At 38.4% G+C, this 18,580-nt stretch overlaps 1 pseudogene; it reads left to right on the forward strand.

The window, feature by feature from the left end:
- Positions 1-18: 18 nt before the first annotated feature.
- LOC125153557 (elongation factor 1-alpha 1-like) lies at positions 19-9,188 on the forward strand (annotated as a pseudogene).
- Positions 9,189-18,580: the final 9,392 nt, after the last annotated feature.

Here is an 18,580-nt window from a genome sequence, read left to right on the forward strand (position 1 = left end):
GCGGGCCCTGTCTGGGCAATGGTAACCCGCTGGTCCTCGTTTCCCCCTCGGGGCTCTGTGGCCGGTCCTGCCACTGTGTTTGGGCCCCTGCTTTGCTGGGCCCACCCCTCTCCTGCCCTCCCAGATCCTTGCGCCCAGCTCCTGACTCTCCTAGGCAGCCGTTGCCCAAGGCCTCGGTGAGGGGCAGACCCAGGCAAGAGCTTTCACATCTGCCCAAACACTTCCGTGGCCACCAGATGGGGGGATGAGGGATGGGGGCATAGCTGTAGTCGTGCTCCTTGGGGGAAGATATGCCGGCAGAGGAACTGGGTTTGGGGTGAGCACCTTGGCATGCTAGGAGCGGACCACCCTGCAACCCCGGACTCCATTTCCGGGGCCTGAAGACTATTTTTGTTTTAGTTACCTATCATCCACATCTCTTACCATTCCAGTTTTGTTAATTATAGCATGCGTTTGTGTGCGGGGTGTGTGACTGTGTGATTGTGTCGTGTTTGTATGTGCATGTGTGTTAACTTACTTTCTCCCATCATTCCTAAAATGTTTGTTGGAAATTTCTTCACTTGTTGCCTTTTTGTTTTAAATTTTTTTAGGGTTTTATTTATTTTTGAGCGAGAGAGACAGCATGAGTCGGGGAGGGGCAGAAAGAGAGGGAGACCCAGAACCCCAAGCAGGCTCCAGGCTCTGAGCCGTCAGCCCAGAGCCGGCCATGGGGCTCTAACTCCCCTCCAGTGCTTAACCGACTGAGCCACCCAGGCGCCCCTCTTCACTTATTTTCTTGTGTTCTATCCACAGAGCCTAAAAAGCATGCCTTGTATATGGGAAGCACTTAAGAAAACATGTTGAATGGATGAAAGATGAGTACAAATGGCCTATCTATATTAGCAATCCATGTCTCAAGTGTATCCTGACCTACTTACAAGATAAGAAATGTATGACTTAATATAGCATTCAAGATGTGTCTACTTAAAGACCTATATTTACAGGAAAGCCTGTGTAATATGTGTATACTGGAAAATGATACAATTTGAGTAAACTGTATTAAAATACACATAGTTTAAGTCAATCTAAAATGCTAGGTGTTAATAAAACCCCTGTAATTTCAGTAGTTTTTCTTAACATTAGAGCAGTTACATTATTGAATAGGTGTGTTGAAATCTTGTGAAGAGACACAGACACATCTAGGTAATCCAGCCATCTGAAAAGAAGTTTATGAGTATCAATAAAATCAGGTTTGCAAGCTTAGACTTTAAATGATGACATAGGAGTCTTAGGATTCATGGTGTACAGAAACTTCCTGTGGGAAACATGAAGAGAAATAGTTGACTTGCAAATCAATATTCAAAAATTAAGATCCTGGGGCGCCTGGGTGGCTTGGTCGGTTAAACATCCGACTTCGGCTCAGGTCATGATCTCACGGTCCGTGAGTTTGAGCCCCGCGTCGCGCTCTGTGCTGGCAGCTCAGAGCCTGGAGCCTGCTTGGGATTCTGTGTCTCCCTCTCTCTCAGCTCCTCCCCTGTTCATGCTTTGTCTCTCTCTGTCTCAAAAATAAATGGTAAAAAAAAATTTTTTTTTAATTAAAAATTAGTTAAGATCCTTTGGGCAGACGGATAATGATGTGAAAGCAGGTCAAGACATTATGGTTAAGGTTTGTGAAATTTGGCAGTTACCGCTGATGATAAAGTTGTAGGAAATTTCAGTCTTCATCCCCAAAACTAAGGTCAGCCTCACATTGAACTATCTTTTTAAAAAGAAAATTAGGTAGTACTTGGTAATCCTTATGCCTGTGTTCAAGGATCATACGAAGGGGTGCCAATAAAGAAGAAAGCTTGAACCACAAGGCTGACTAAACAAAATCACTAAGCTCTCTGTTAGTCTCAGGAGACGAACAATCCAATGAGGTGACAGAGGGTTGCTGACTCAGGAAATCCTTGACTTGCAGATCTGTCTTCAGTTTCCTAAATAGGTTTTTAGGTTTGTGGTTGGCTAACATTAACAAAAGAATTCTGGGTTCTACAGTAGATTCGGAAGCACATAGGCAATGTTTATAACATTCCTCCATTCAGTGTGGTGTCATATGCATTAGTTTCACTCACACTCCGCATTTTACTATGTAATAGAAGGCATTCGTCACCATCCAAGACAGCTATAATTGACTCTCTGCAAGATGGTAAGTGTGCTTCAAGACAGGTCTCCTTTCCTCTAAGGCTCAAACTCTACCAGCCAAAATTAAAAAATGAGTACTTTATCTAGCAATGCTCAGGTCAGACCCATCCCATTTATGTCATTAGGGTTCTTTTCTAGCTAACTTTTGAGTCCTGCTGATACACATCCTCTAACAGTTTTGACAAGGGGAAGATAACTAAGCGATTGGACATACCTTCTCTGCAGTGCATTTATAAATGCAGCATTTATGAAGTCTTGTCAACATCTCTACTCACACTTAATGTACCCCATAAAATCGATACATGTTGTAAAAACTGAAGATCAAAAAGCTGAAGCTATTTGTTGAAAGTTGCCTAGCTGGTAAACGCCACAGCCAAAGTTCAAATATTGGTTGTTTCACTCAAAATCTCTAACCAAATTTGCTAACCAAAATGTTACATGGTGAGGTCTGTCTTGGTGTTTGTTTTTAGCAGAATCTGGAAGCTGGTAGCCTTAAAAGGAATATAAAGTGTTTTTATTGATAGTTACATTGATTATACAAATACTTGCACATTGAATACTTAAGGAGATTATATAATCGACAGGGGCTTTATTGCAATAAAAATGCCACTGGAAAGCTTCAAACAAAAATTATAAGTCTTAAAAAAAAGAAAAATGGGGGACTTGATAACCATTCAATCTAAGAAGATGGGAGGCATCACAAATGGAATAAGAAAACTGAACCCAGGGTCAGAAATTAAAAAAAAAACAAAAAAAACAAAAAAAAACAAACCCAACTTGAATAGAGTATACACAAGAGCCTTAGAAATACAAGACCTTGGGGCACCTGGGTGCCTCAGTCTGTTAAGTGTCAGACTTAAGCTCAGGTCATGATCTCGCAGTCCATGAGTTCGAGCATCGCGTCAGGCTCTGTGCTGACAGCTCAGAGCCTGGAGCCTGCTTTGGATTCCGTGTTTCCCTCTCTCTGCCCCTCCCCTGCTCACACTCTGTTTCTCTCTCTCTCTCTCTCTCTCTCTCTCTCTCTCTCTCTCTCTCTTTCAAAAATGATTTAATGTCAAAAAATTAAAAAATACATGATCTTAGACACCTCTATAAATGAGGTTAAAAATAGCTGACGCAGGATAGTCTTTTGAAATTGCATCTCGTTTGTGTGTGAGAGAGCGTGCGATGCAACTGAATACAGCCTATTGATGAAATACAAATAAAGTCCTATATGATTAGAAACTAGAGGAGTGATGATCACTTTTGGGTGGACTGCGTGTTGGTTTATATGAGAATTTTCCCAGCATTTTAATATTTTGTGCTCACAAGCACCAACAGTTGAATGCAACAGTGTCAGCTGAAGGCAACAAGCACATGATGCAGATCCACTCCACGTTCTTCCTTTCTTTGCCTCAAGCTTGGACTTGGAAGTGCTAGCGGGTGGTCGCCATTAGTCTCCCCGCAGTTCAATAGCGTCAACTCTTCTTCCCACCCCCTCTGTTGAGCTTTCTTCACAATTTAAGATCATGTATTTGTAACAGTGCTCCCTTACTTGATGATCTGCCATGTCTTTACCTGTACTAGTATTTTTCCTTAGTAATTATTGTTAGGATTCTGGCTGTAAGTTCCATTGATACTGAGGACACTGTTCTAATCCTATTGTTCCTCATAGGTATTTGATTGAGCAACATGTGAAATTTTTAGCAACATATCCATTAGATACATGATAAATGATAAGTTGTGCTATGGGAAAATTTTCAAGATAAATGTAGAGTTTTTCTTAAAAAAATACATAATACTATGCATAGTGTGATTGCATTTTGATATGAAAGAGAAAAAATGAAACTGTATATAGATTTACTTTTGTATCACAGAATATATTTAAAAGATCTCCAGGTAGATAACACAAGGGTAACTACCTAGGTGTGTATCTCCCAATATTTCCTCCTGAAACTAAAAAGAACAAGAAAAAGAACAGAGAATGTACTAAAGTCATGCTTTTTGCTTTCATAAGTTGAAAATGGAGCATGCTCAAACTTTAAAATAAAAAAGAAGGTGGGGGGGATAAGTAGAGAAGTTATTAGATCCCAGTGGACACTATATCTTAATCCTGCCCTGCTGCAAGGCTTTGTGTTGAAGAGAGCAGACAGAAAGAGGGGGAGAGAAAGGGATGGAGGGAGAGAGGGGCGATGGGGGAGGAAACCCTCGAAGGGAGAACAGGGGAGTGGGCACTAGATCTAAAGTTAACCTAAAACCATTGCCCTTAAGAGTCTGACAGCTGTAATAGTAAAAATACTTTTTAAAAGTAAAGTGTTCTGAATGATCACAGCGTGATTTTCATAGAAGAAACTTAAGTTCTTGCATTGTGAATTGGCTGTCTTTGAAACACATAGCATTTGAGAAAAAGAAAAGGAAAAGGAACGGTATCCCTTGGGGAGAAATAATATAACTAAGATTTTAAAATACCATTTTGAGTATCTTTAAAAAAAAATAAATGAAGACCCGAACCTACAAATTAAAGGGCAAATAGGAGAAAATTATCTCAGAATGATTAAGTCTTAGAAGTATCCTCGTGAAACTATTAAACTTTGAAGATAGAGATGAAAAAAAATATTCGAGTTCTTTAGCCAAAAAAGATCAAATAGCTTACAAGGCCAAAAGGATGAAGGTGATATTCAATTTTTTTAAAAGCAACATTCAGAGCAAGACCGTAATGGAGCAGGATATGCAAAAGATCATTAAAAGAAAGTGTGAACCAAGGATTTTATATCTAGTTAAACATTCCTTAAATAAGAAGGTTATGGAAAAAGTTTTAAACATCTATGAATTTAGGGGATTCTTGACTAATGAGACCTTCTTAGGGAAACTCGAATGAGCTCCACTAAAACGAGATGCCTGGGGAAATTTCAACAAAAGGACAGATACCGAGCAGTTTAATATATGCAATTTAAATTTAATGATAAAAAGTGGGGATGGGATGGACTGCTAATGTACAAATTCTATATAGGGTGGCATAGTACATTTTTTTAATGGGAGGAAAAGATTCAAAGAAAGAATTCGAATGAGAGCATTAATTCTTTTTAATTGATGTATAACATTCTATTAAAGTATACTCCTTGACACATGTATAGGCAATAAATAGGAAATAAAAAATGCCCCTAAAATCAGGCAAAGCAGGTATTAAAAGTTGGAGTACGAAAACTGGAAACTAAAGGGCAATGAGGACCTGGGGTGGCTCAGTTGGTTAAGCGGCCAACTTCGGCTCAGGTCATTATCTCATGGTTCATGAGTTTGAGCCCCGCGTCAGCTCAGAGCCTGGACCCTGTTTTGGATTCTGTGTCTCCCTCTCTCTGACCCTCCCCCATTCGTGCTTTGTCTCTCTCTGTCTCAAAAGTAAATAAACATTAAAAAAAATTTTTAAAGGGCATTCACAGGGTATAAATACAAAGGTAATTAGAACAAAGATACAAACCTTCCAAAATATAGTTTTTAGTTAAGATTTAATCATATAAAGAAGCATAAATTAAAACACAAACCTGAATTATATAATCTTGTTACAGAAATAAAACCAAACATACCGACAGAACAATAAATGGGAACGAGCTTAGCTTACCTACTAAAAAAAAATAAAGATACTCCATTTGTTTAAAGAACAAGACCCAATTATGTTACTTTCAAGAAGCAGGCTGAAATTGATTTACAAAGGCAAAGTTTTAAGGAATGGTCAAATGTATGTTAGGCAAATAGAAACAGTAAGAAAGTAGGGGTAGCAGTTATATTATCAGACCAAGTATTATTTAAGCCTACAAGTGTTAACAATGAAAAGGAACATTTTTAAATGGTTAAATCCCATTGGAAAAAGAAGATGTTGATAAACCACAATAATTAAGGTAGAGAAGAAACTTCTCTAAAAGACCTTAGAAGCAATGACATCATGGGACAAATGAGCACCCCAATCTTCTTGATGTTGGTTTTTAAAGCCATCCTCAAATAAAATAACCAAGGCTCCTTAAATAAATGGTTGATTGCATGTCAAGGAGAGAGCAAGATGAGTTTGGAACATCTTAGGGTATAAAAAAGAAAGTAGGAGGTGCTCAGTGTATAAAGGAGGCATTTCAATCAGACAAACATTATTTTGGTTAGATACATAGTTGGTACCTACTGTTAAACTTCATTCTTCTTGTTGCATTATTTCCACTGTATGAATATATCAAAATGTTTGTATGCATTGCGTTGTTGATGGGCACTTGACAGTTTCCAGTCCAGATCTATTTAGGACTATGTTGCTATGATTATTTTTGTACATGTCTGTTAATCAGCACTTGTACATGTCTATTTTGGGTATATGTTTAGGAGGAGGACTGCTAGGTTACAGGGAATGATTCTGTTCAGCTTTGATAGATACCACCAATTTTCTAAAACAGTCATCCCAGTTTACTTTCCCATCAGCAGTGTGTGAGTTCTACTTGCTCCATATTTTCTACAAATTCTGTAATCTTCTTCCTTTCTATGTTGGTCATTCTGACTTTTTTAAAAGTCAGTAAAGAGAGACAGATTATCTTAAAGAAGTGATAGTCAAATGACAGGAGACCTCATAGCAGTTACTCTGGAAGTCCGAAGGTAGTAGAAAATACATCGTGAAACAACCCTCCCAGATTCTGTCCTTGACTTTCTGTAGCCTATCAGTAGCTCAACAACCTGAGTCATTTTATCAAAACATCAAGTCAGATCCTGTAACTCCGTCTCAAAATTATCCATTGGTTTTGCCTCTCATTTTAAGTGAATAGCCCAAATTATTTTTAATTTTTTTTTCAGTTTATTTATTTTTGAGACAGAGATAGAGCATGAGTGGGGGAGGGGCAGAGAGAGAGGGAGACACAGAATCGGAAGCAGGCTCCAGGCTCTGAGCCATCAGCCCAGAGCCCGACGTGGGGCTCGAACTCACGGACTGCGAGATCGTGACCTGGCTGAAGTTGGACGCTTAACCGACTGAGCCACCCAGGCGCCCCCAAATTCTTTTTAAAAAAAGTTTATTTTGACACACAGAAAGTGCAAGTGGGGTAGGAGCAGAGAGAGAGAGAGAGAGGGAGAGAGAGAGAGAATCCCAAACAGGCTTCACACTGTCAGCGCGGAGCCCGATGTGGGGTTCAATCCCACCAACCGTGAGATCATGACCTGAGCTGAAATCAAGAGTCAGACGTTCAACTTACTGAGCCACCCAGGCATCCCAAAGCCAAATTCTTCATAGAGTGTAGTAAGACCTTCATGAATTGATCCCCTCTTATGCTTTGTTCTACTTGCTTATTTGACCCTGACCACTTACTCTTAATCACACACCAAGTATATTCCCTCTCATGTACTTTGAATAGGCTGTTCCTTGGCCTGGAAAATTCTCCCCCCCCAGATGTCTACATGGCTTCCTTGTCAAATATTTTCTCAAATTGCTTAAATAGCAACCTTCTTGTCATGCCCTAGCCTTTTTCCTGCATTATTCTAAATTATGCCCATCTCAAATATGTTTTTTTATCTTAAGCTCGTGTGATACATGATTAATTTGTTAATTTTTTAATCCACTATTGTGTAGCCACAGCTTAAAACAACTATTGCATAAGAAAATCTTGAAAAAATAATCGTTTTTTCTCAGTGGGTTCGCCACCGGAACACAAGTGTGAAAATCACCACTAAACCTGAATCAAAATGGCAAAGGAAAAGACTCCTATCAACAGTATCATTATTGGGCATATAGGTCAGGCCAGTCTACCACTTCCAGTCATCTGATTTACAAACGTGGTGGACTGACAAAAGATCTACTGAAAAATTTGAGGAGGCTGCTGAAATGGGAAAGGGCTCCTTTAAGTATGCCTGGGTCTTGGCTAGACTGAAAGCTGACTGTGAATATGGTATCATCGATAACTCCCTGTAGAAATTCGAGACCAGCAAGTATGATGTAACTATCACTGATGCCCCAGGACACACAGGCTTTATAACCCTGATTTTACTATCCTGACTATTGATGCTGGTGTTGGAGAATTTGAAGCAGATCTCTCCAAGAATGGGCAGACCTATGATCATGCCCTTTTTGCTTATATACTGACTGTGAAACAATTGTTAACAAAATGAATTTCACCGAGACCCCCTAGAGCCACAAGATATAGGAGCAAATCTTTAAGGAAGTCTGCACCTACATTAAGAAAATTGGCTACAACCCCAACATAGTAGCATATTTGCCAATTTCTGGTTGGAATGGTAATAGTGTCCTAGAGCTAAGTGCTAACTAACATGCTCTGGTTCAAGGGATGGAAAGTCACTAGTAAAGATGGCAATGCCAGAGGAACCATGCTGCTTGAAGCTCTGGTTTGCATTTTCCCACCAACTTGTCCAACTGACAGGCCCTTGCATCTACTCCCCCAGGACGTCTACAGAGTTGGTTGGTATTGGTATTGTCCCTGTGTGCCAGGTTGAGGCTGGTGTTCTTAAACCTGGCAAAAGTGGTCACCTTTGCTCCAGTCAATGTCACAACTCAAGTAAAGTCTATTGAAATACACCATGAAGCTTTGAGTGAGGCTCTTGCTGGGGACGATGTGACCTTCTGTGTCAGGAAAACGTGTCAAAGATGTTCATCGTGTCAGTGTGACTGGTGACAGCAAAAATGACCCACCAGTAGAAGCAGCTGGCTTCATGGCTTAGGGAATATCCTGACCCTTCTAGGCCAGATCAGTGCTGGATACACACCTGTGCTGAATTGTCACCCAGCTCACATCTCTTGGGAGTTTGCTGAGCTGAAGAAGATTGATCACCATTCTAGAAGAAAAGCTGGAAGATGGCCCAAGTTCTTGCTATCTCGGGATGCTGCCATCGTTCATATGGTTTGTAGAAAGCCTCTGTGTTTTGATCGCCTCTTTGACTATCCCTTTCTGGGCCACTGTGCTGTTCATCACGTGAGATGGACAGTTGCTGTGGGTGTCATCAGAGCAGTGAACAAGAAGTCCGCAGGGGCCGGCAAGGTCACCATATCTGCCCAGAAAGCTCAGAAGGCTAAATAAATATTATCTCCAATACCTGCTACCCGGTCTTAATCACTGGTGGATGAACAGAACTGTTAGTGTCAGTTGGCTGTTTTAAATTTAAATAGAAGACTGGTTAATGATAACAATGTATTGTAAACCGTGAAAAGGAAAGAAGGTTTTGTGCACCATTTGTGCGCGCGTGCGTGCATGTGTGCGTGTGTGTGTGTGTGTGTGTGTGTGTGTGTGTGGCAGTTTTAAGTTACTAGTTTGTAGAATCTGTACTATTTGAAGGAAACAACTTGACCAAAAATCTGTTGCGGAATTCTGAGACCCATTAAAACAAAAGTTTAATGAGGGGGGGGAGAAAAAGAACAATGAATAACTTAACAGAAATTTATATTGAAAACACATTTTTAAGCTTATAGTTAGCTGTCTGAAGGAAATTGGTGTGATTTCCTCTATTTGCTTAAAATGTTTCTTTCCTTCTGGTTTTCAGAGGTTTAATTGTATGTGCCTGCTTGTACTTTTTCTTAGTATTTATACTACTATGCTTTCATACTCATTTTTGAAATTGTGGCTTGATAAGTGTCATAAATTTTGGAAAATTTTCTGCTTGTATTTTTTTTTATTTAAAAAAAAATTAACGTTTATTTATTTTTGAGACAGAGCATGAACAGGGAAGGGGCAGAGAGAGAGGGAGACACAGAATCGGAAACAGGCTCCAGGCTCTGAGCTGTCAGCACAGAGTCGGACGCGGGGCTCGAACTCACGGACCATGAGATCATGACCTAAGCCAAAGTCAGACGCTTAACCGACCAAGCCACCCAGGTGCCCCTCTGCTTGTATTTCTTAATACATCCATTCTTTCACCTTCTGTCTTCTGGAACTGCAGTTACACAATTTTCCATCTTTCTATCACATCTATGTGTTCCTTTCATACTTTTCTACAATTTCCATCTGTTTTCTTCATATTTATTTCTGGATATTTTCTCATTATTAGTCTTTGATGTCGCTAGCCCTCTCTTCCGTCTTATCTGCAACATCTGGTTGTGGTGCGCATGTTTTTAATGTCTAGAAATATTTGCCTTTAAAAAATGAGATGCCAGTTCCCTGGTGAAATTATCCATCTTTGTAAATCTATTTTATTAAAGTTATTAGTGTAAGTCCATTTTTGAAAACTCCAGTAGCTGGATTACTTGTAGATTTCTTACTTTATGTTCTTCCTGATTTTTGTCACTTGGTTTTCTTTCTTGTTGCTCAGGATAATGTTTACTGAATGCAGTATACATGAACAATAGCAAAGGCTCTAGATGACGTTTTGTTTGTTTCCCTACCACTACATTTAATTTTCTTCAGCTCAGGTTTGTCTTTGTGTCTGTTGCTCTGTTTTGCCTTCTAGAATTTACCTCTTTCAGGAGCTCATGTAAAAGCCTGAATTTTAACAGTAACCTCTCATTCTTGTCCGGCTGTGATACCTATTTCTGTCTTGCAGCACTAATTCTGGAAACTCTGATTAGTGTTATAACCTCTTGGGTGTCAGTTTTAACATTCTCAGCATCTCCTCCAATGCATGTATTGTTGATTTCAAGATGAGATTATGTGAGGACTTTGGGGCTCATTTGATTTGATTTCCAAGATAGCGATACTTCTTAAATCCTCACTGTCTCTGTATTTCTCTGACAGATTTAAACACCTTAAAAAACCCACTTTATTTGTTTTCATTTTCTGCAACAAGAGTTAGTCTAATCAAGCTATATCATTCTAGCTAAATGTGGAAACTCTCTTTACAAATTGATTTGGGGTTAAATTTGCGACTATTTCAGTTGATGGCATGTTGTGCTGATTGAGGTCTCAGAAAAGAGAAAAAAAGCGCTTTTATTTTTAGACCAATACATATTAAACTCAAATACCTTTCATTCTTTTGAGTCAGGCTTTTAATTTTAATAACAGAGAATGTATTGATGACTTCCAATTGTTATGGTGATTGGTTTCTTGTTGTACCATGCCAGTTTAAGGAAGCATCTATATCTGGAGAGAGATAGATACATACATACATACATACATACATACATACATACATACGTACCTATGGAGAGAGAGAGAGAGTTGGGAGAGATCTTTTTTTTTGTGACAGCAATACAATCCTTCTAAAAACAACAACATATAATAATTGTCCGCATTAAGCAAAAGAGAAATAAGAAGCAAGACTGGCTAAGTAATTTGTCATAATTTAACGGAATGCAAAATGAAGATGCGGGGCATCTTGTTTAAAAATGAAGAATTTCAAGAGGCCTAAAGCAAAGCTTCAAGTAGATTTCAGAATAACAACTACTCCTTTATTTCTAAATTTTATAAATAGGCTAGGGTTGAGGCAACTCTAAAACTTGCCCTCATTGTAATGTTCTAAGTAATTTCTGTAATGATGCGTTGTTGGGTGCCCAGTATGATATGTAGGCAGTAATACATAATCCACGAGGGAAAAAATCCATATAATAGGAATGTATACAAGTGGTATTTTTTTTAAAGGATATAGGTGAGCTGTGAAGGAAAATAACTTATACCTCTCTGACCATAGTTAGAAAAAATACAAAAACATATTTTTATATATTAACTATAATGTATATTTTCTTCTGGAGAACTCTGCTGAGAGCTGCCTACTTTTTTTAAAAAAAATTTAAATGTTTTATTCTTGAGAGAGAGAGAGACAGAGCCTGAGTGTGGGAGGGGCAGAGAGAGAAGGAGACATGGAATCCAAAGTAGACTCCAGGCTCTGAACTGTCAGCACAGAGCCCGACATGGGGGCTCAAACTCAAGAGCCATGAGATCATGACCTGAGCCAAAGTCAGATGCTCAACCGACTGAGCCACCCAGGCACCCCGAGAGCTGCCTATTTTATGCTTAGAACCATTGTTTTCATGCTGTGTTAGTCTGAGCCCAAATATCCCCAAAAGTACAACTTTTTTTTCATGTCATGATACTTTTCTTGGTAAAAATTAAATTATGTGTAAAATAGGATTATATGGTTTTATAACCCTTCTAATTAGAAACATTTGACAAAAGTGAGTTTCAACATTGCTTGATAAATATATATATGTATATGTATATATATGTGTATATATATATGTATATGTATATGTATATATGTGTATATATATAGTCAATGACTTAATTTTTCCCCCCATACATCATGTTTTCTCATGCTTTAACATTTCTTATTCTCTTCCCCTGGCCCAAAATGCTTTTATCATCCCGATTTAAATGGCAAATGCTTAGTTTAATTTCGGGATTCAGTTTAGACAAAACATCTTGTTGGAGCTTGCTGGCAGAGTTCTGACTATCTCTGTGCTCCAGTGGCATCTCACACAGACTTCCAGCATAATCGGCTGTTAGGTAGACAATATCATGTACTGTCAGTGTGGCTGCTTTTTATAGCAGTGCCCTGCTTTATTAATCTGTCTCATCTCAGCCTGTAGTAGGTGTTCATTAAATAACCATTCGAGTCAACCGAAGTGAACCATAACTATTGGGTTCCTAATTTCACCCATCAAACATTCCTTGAGTGCCCACAATTTTTTAGACAATGGACCAATACTCCTCAGCAAGCCAGATTTGTCACTGCCCTTAGAGAACTTCAGATACTAGCAATAAAAATTAAAAAGGAAAAAGAACCAATTTGACAATAAATTTCATATTTAAACAATAAAAATTAAAATTAAAAATTAAAAATTAAAAATAAAAAACTTCTATTGTAAAGTAAAAAAAAAAAGATAAATACTGTGATCATAGCTCTGAGGAGAGTAATAGTGTTAAGGGCATGTAACGGCATCTTAGCACCCCAGAATTACTTACCTTAAAATCAAGTTGTTGAAGTGATATATTTAGTATTAGCCCCTTACAGATTACCAGAAAGATTGGGCAGGCATCTAATCTTGTTAAGTCTATTTTCCCTTTGTTATTAGATAATGATGTCATCTCCCATTTGCTAATTTCAGACTTTGTGATTGCCTTGGTATTCATATGAACCCTGGGGCAAAGAATATGGGTCTGCACTTTAAAAAGCATGATTAGATACCCAGGTTTTGCACATTATTATCCCAACTATACTCCCTTATTGGTGCTCCCTGACCTCCCCATTAGGAGCCTAACCCTCCCCTCCTTGGCCCCACCAAGCCAGCATGGAGTTAATACTGCCTCCCTTCAAACACAAAGGAGAAAAGAAAATACTGTAGTTAGGTTTCTATAAAAATCTGAAGATGTAACCCCAGTGTAATTTTCAGAAATCTAGGCCATCTCTTAAATTGATGCCTTTCTATTACAAATGCCTACTATCTATTCTTTCAGAATATTAAAATAGAGAGTGATACACAAATAAGAAAATAGAAAATCATATGTCGACATAAATGTGCAACATACTACTATAGTGTTCAGGCTTTTAAGATGTAGGTAAAATTATAACAAATGTCTATCAAAACCTTTTAGTCAATCACTTAAAACTTAGGGAACTAGGTTGTTTAAATGTGGTGTCAGTATCACGTGAAGTTATAAGTGGAATGCACTCTAAGACCACCTGGTTAGTCTGATGATTTGCATTTATGCTGGTATAAATCTTCATCTGTACATTATTCATACATATAGCTAAAGTATGTGTTATTCAAATCTGACTTTTCCTAATTCAGGGATGGATAATAACTTACTGGTTTACATCATTAATGCATATTAATTCATGTTAAATATCATTTATAGTAATTTAATGTATATTAAATTATCATCGTATTAAACTATCATTTAGTCGTCATCTTCATTTGTAAAATGAACATTCTCAGCTTTGGCTAAAAGCTATGTATGACTTAAAAAGTAAACAGGGTCTTGGAGGGCATGCCAAATGAGAAAAGCTTTTGGGCTCCTACACCTACTCTTCGTTGTTCCTTACATTTTCCAAGAGTGGCTTTCTTATCATGAGTGATTTTACTAATTTAATCTCCGTTATTTTAGGGAAATTGATGTTCAGGCAACTTTAGGGGACAGGTTTACCATATTCAGGATTAAAACTCTTGAGAAACACCCAACGCATTTTTAACTTTTCAGTACAAATCATAAATTACAGAGAATCAAAGTTTCTCCAAAGCCAAGGGAAAAATTCTTCTCCTTAGGTAAGATAATACAGCCCATATATAGGATGGGCCACCATGTTTGAAACTTAGGCTCTCTCTATGTGTTTGAATAGTTAAGTGATGATCAGAGTTCTGATTTGGGGAGAAACTTGAGAGAGCTAACCTTAAAGTCCTCAAATTCTAATAAATGAATGTAATTAAAATTTGAGCTTTGGGGTTGGTAATTTTTCAGTGGACCCCATGATCATCTAATCTTTTTGCTAACATTCTTAAAAGACGGAAGCCACATTTGGATAATTTCATCTCCCCTACCCATTGGGGGAGACAGAAGATTACCTCATGTATATACTTTGGCCTTTGATCTTGTAACACTAGGCCTAAATTAGTTTAGAAAAATAATTGTAGTTTAGATGAGCCAAGATTCTTCTTTCCTAAGAGCAAAGGAATGATATAGCAAATTAATTTTAATACGTTATTTCTAAAGTGTATATGGCCAGAGGTATGACATAACAGGTCTGTGTTTAAATTTAAAGTTGGTTTTTAACAGTCTTAAGAGAACTAAAACACGACACAAAAATGTCTCCGTTTTTAACATCAAAGGAAACTGTGTGTGTGTGTGTGTGTGTGTGTGTGTGTGTGTGTGTGTGTGTGTGTGTCTCCTACAGCTCAGACCCATATCTGGGCTAAAGAGAATATTGAATAATGACTTCTTATTGAAATAAAATCTAGAAAAGATTTCAACCCTACTTAACCTTTCCTTTTTGAACTATGTATTTTAAGTATTAAAAAACCCTCAAAAATGATTATTCTTATCAATTTTGCTTTCGGTCTCTGGGGACCCACAAATTAAAAATCATAGAAAAAAAAAATCACAGAAAAATCCAGGTCTTTAGGAGAGTAAAAATAAAGTAACTGAGGGGCACCTGGGTGGCTCACTTATTTAAGTGTCTGACTTTGGCTCAGGTTATGATCTCACGGTCTGTGAGTTCGAGCCGCGCGTCGGGCTCTGTGCTGACAGCTTAGAGCCTGGAGCCTGGTTCGGATGCTGTGTCTCCTTCTCTCTCTGCCCCTCCCTTGCTCGCACTCTGTGTCTCTCTCCTTCAAAAACAAATAAACATTAAAAAAAAAAACAAAGAAAGAAAGTAACTCGGATTTTCTTCCTAAAGGCATACTTGTGTTCATTAAGCATACCGATTTGTTGAAATCATCATCTGCATAATTTGCAGGGCCCAGGAGAAAACGAAATTGTGAGGATTTGTATTAAATTATTAACATTTAACAACCACAGAGGAGCATGAGACCAAGTGTGGGGTTCTTCTGGGTTCAGAGCTCTGGGCTCTGTGTGTGATTGCCCAAGTTGCATACCCATAAAGCTACCTCTGCTTCTATATTTTCAACGTAGTTGCTTCTCATTCTAAAATGGCTTGTGACTTCTTTCTCTTTTTCCATTTTAAACCATACTGGTGCTTATTAGAGGGTAGATGTATATTTGCTAAAAATGCTAAATGTTTTCATAATTTTTTGATAGAAAAGAAGAATTATGTTCTGATACATTTTGGTAAGTGAGTTTATTGGTTGGCATATATATTCAAGAAAATGATCCTTGGTTACTTCATTATAGATACTCAGGGGCACCTGGGTGGCTTCATCAGTTTAGCAGCAAACAGTTGGTTTTCGCTCAAGACATGATCTTTCCGTTCATGGGTTTGAGCCTTGATACGGGCTCTGCATCCTCAGCATGGAGCCTGCTTGAGATTCTTTGTTTCCTTCTCTCTCTGCCCCTCCCCACTCATGAGCTCTCTCTCCCTCCCTCCGTCTCTCTCTCTCCGTCTCTCTCTCTCAAAATAAACATTTAAAATAAATAAATATGCAGTGAAGTGAAGCCAATGAAAAACTTCGTACTTGAATTGGTACCAGTTGCTCTGTAATTGATTTATTTAGATGAAATCATTTATCCCATGTCTATTACACTTACGAAATTATTTTATTTAATATAATTGCAATGTGGGCTAAGTTGTGTTAAGTGCCCACTGACAAATTGAGACCAATGAGATGTAATAAAGAAATGAAAACTATTACATTTATATGAAAATTAACTGTTAAATTTGATTACAGGCGGAACATGGAAGCAAATTGAGAGTGAGTCAAGTTCATAACTGAAAATTATGTTAGTTACTTGAAATTAATAGAGAAAAAAAATAAATGAATAAATATAAGAAAATGGTCACATTATGGCCTACAAAAATAACTTTTGCCTATATTTGAAATGTATACATCATTTTTTTTAAAGTTTATTTATTCTGAGAAAGAGCACTAGTGGGGAGGGGCAGGGAAAGAGTCGGGGAGACGATCTCAACAGTCTGTCCACCTCCTGTGTGGAGCTCCACACCATGCTGTAGCTCAGGAGCATAAGTTCATGATCTGAGCCAAAATCAAGAGTCCTACGCTGAACTGACTATGCCATCCAGGCACCGCTGTAATAAGTTATTAGTCTCATAACTAAAATTTCAGACAGACATGTATATAGTGTGTTGATTTATTTTGTTTTTTCCCTGTTTAATATAAAGCCATGTGTATATGCATGGTGAAAAAAATGGTGAAGGAATCATAACTGAAAGCCAGAGTCCTAGCTGAGCCCAGTACCTTCTCAACAATGTAACTGTTAACTGCTTATCACCGAATAACATAGTGTCTGTTTTTTATCACTGGCAATTATGTCATGACATTGTGTTATGATAGCTGAGGCATTATATCAAAATCACTGTCCTGTCACTGTTACTAATATTCCTGTCTGGTGGTCCATGTAGATAGAGAATTTTAGGTTCCAAACCATACTTTACAATCCAAGTGATCAGATACTGCACAATTTTATTTGTAGATTCTACTCTGATGAGAATCTTTTTTTTAATGTATTTTATTGTTTTAAATTTTTTTAGTGTTTATTTATTTTTGAGAGAGAGAGAGAGAGAGAGAGAGAGAGAGAGAGAGAGACGTACAGTGGGAGCAGGGGAGGGGCAGAGAGAGAGGGAGACATAGAATCCAAAGCAGGCTTCAGGCTCTGAGCTGTCAGCACAGAGACTGACGCTGGGCTCAAACCCATGAACTGGGAGATCATGACCCGAGCCCAAGTCAGATGCTTACCAGACTACGCCACCAAAGTGCCCTTTAAATGTCTGACTCTTGATTTCAGTTCAGGTCCTGATGTCACAGTTTGTGAGTTTAAGCCCAGCATCATCAGTGTAGGGCCTCCTTGGGATTTTCACTGCCCTCTCCTTCTTTTCTCTCATTCCCTCCCTCCTTCCCTCCCTCTCTCCCTCCCTCCCTCCCTCTCTCCCTCTCTCCCTCCCTTCCTCCCTCCCTCCCTCCCTCCCTCTCTCCCTCTCAAAATAAACAAATAAACTTAGGAAGGAAGGTGGGGAGAGAAAGAGGGGGAGAGAAAGAGAAGAAAAGAAAGGAAAAAATTGTTCCATGTATGGACTTCCTGTTAACCACCCACCCTCGCTTCCCGGCTGTCTGCCTTATTTTCCTCCAGACCTGCCTAGCTCTCCTGAGTATATTCTTTTGCCTCTTCCTCCTCTGCTTCATCAGTAGAGAAGTGCCCCCTCATCACTTATTCTTCCATAAAAGGATTTACTTGTGTTCCCCGTGGTGCTCCCCCTCCCCAACTCACTCATCCCCAGATTTCTTGGCTGTGACAAGTACATTTGCTTACCCTCATTTTAAATGGGTCTAGAGAAGGATAACAGTCAATATATGTGCTCAGATCCCTCTTCCACACTTATCTTCATTCCTACTTTTACCAATTCGTCTTTGGAATTTACATTTTCTGTATCTTCTCCTTCATAGCCATATTTAAAATTTAAAAAAAAAGGTACGTTCCTGTCTTCTATGCCCCCACATTTCATTCCTTTTGATTTTGATGAACTTTATAATTTTGAAGCCACTGCCTATTTAGAAATAACGCAGTGATTTTCACTTAAAATATGTTTATATGTTTTTTTCCTGTCATTTATGCTTTAATCTGTTTTATCCTAGGCTTAGTTTGTCTTAATAGAAACAATGTTTAATACTTTGTACCACAGTCTACCAACAGTAAACCTTCTCACTCATGCTTTTGTCTGGAAATGTTCATTTTCTCCTTAGTCTTCAATGATATCGTAGTGGCATATGAATACCGAAATTGTTAGCACTAAGCGCATGGAAAATGTTCTCTAGTGTCTGGTCTGGATTGGAAATATGAACTCCTGTCATTGGTCTAAATTTTTATAATTTCATGTTTACAACTAATATCCTTTTCTATTTTTTTTTAACATTTAT

The sequence above is a fragment of the Prionailurus viverrinus genome, chromosome A2, assembly GCF_022837055.1.
Source record: "Prionailurus viverrinus isolate Anna chromosome A2, UM_Priviv_1.0, whole genome shotgun sequence".
NCBI lineage: Eukaryota > Metazoa > Chordata > Mammalia > Carnivora > Felidae > Prionailurus > Prionailurus viverrinus.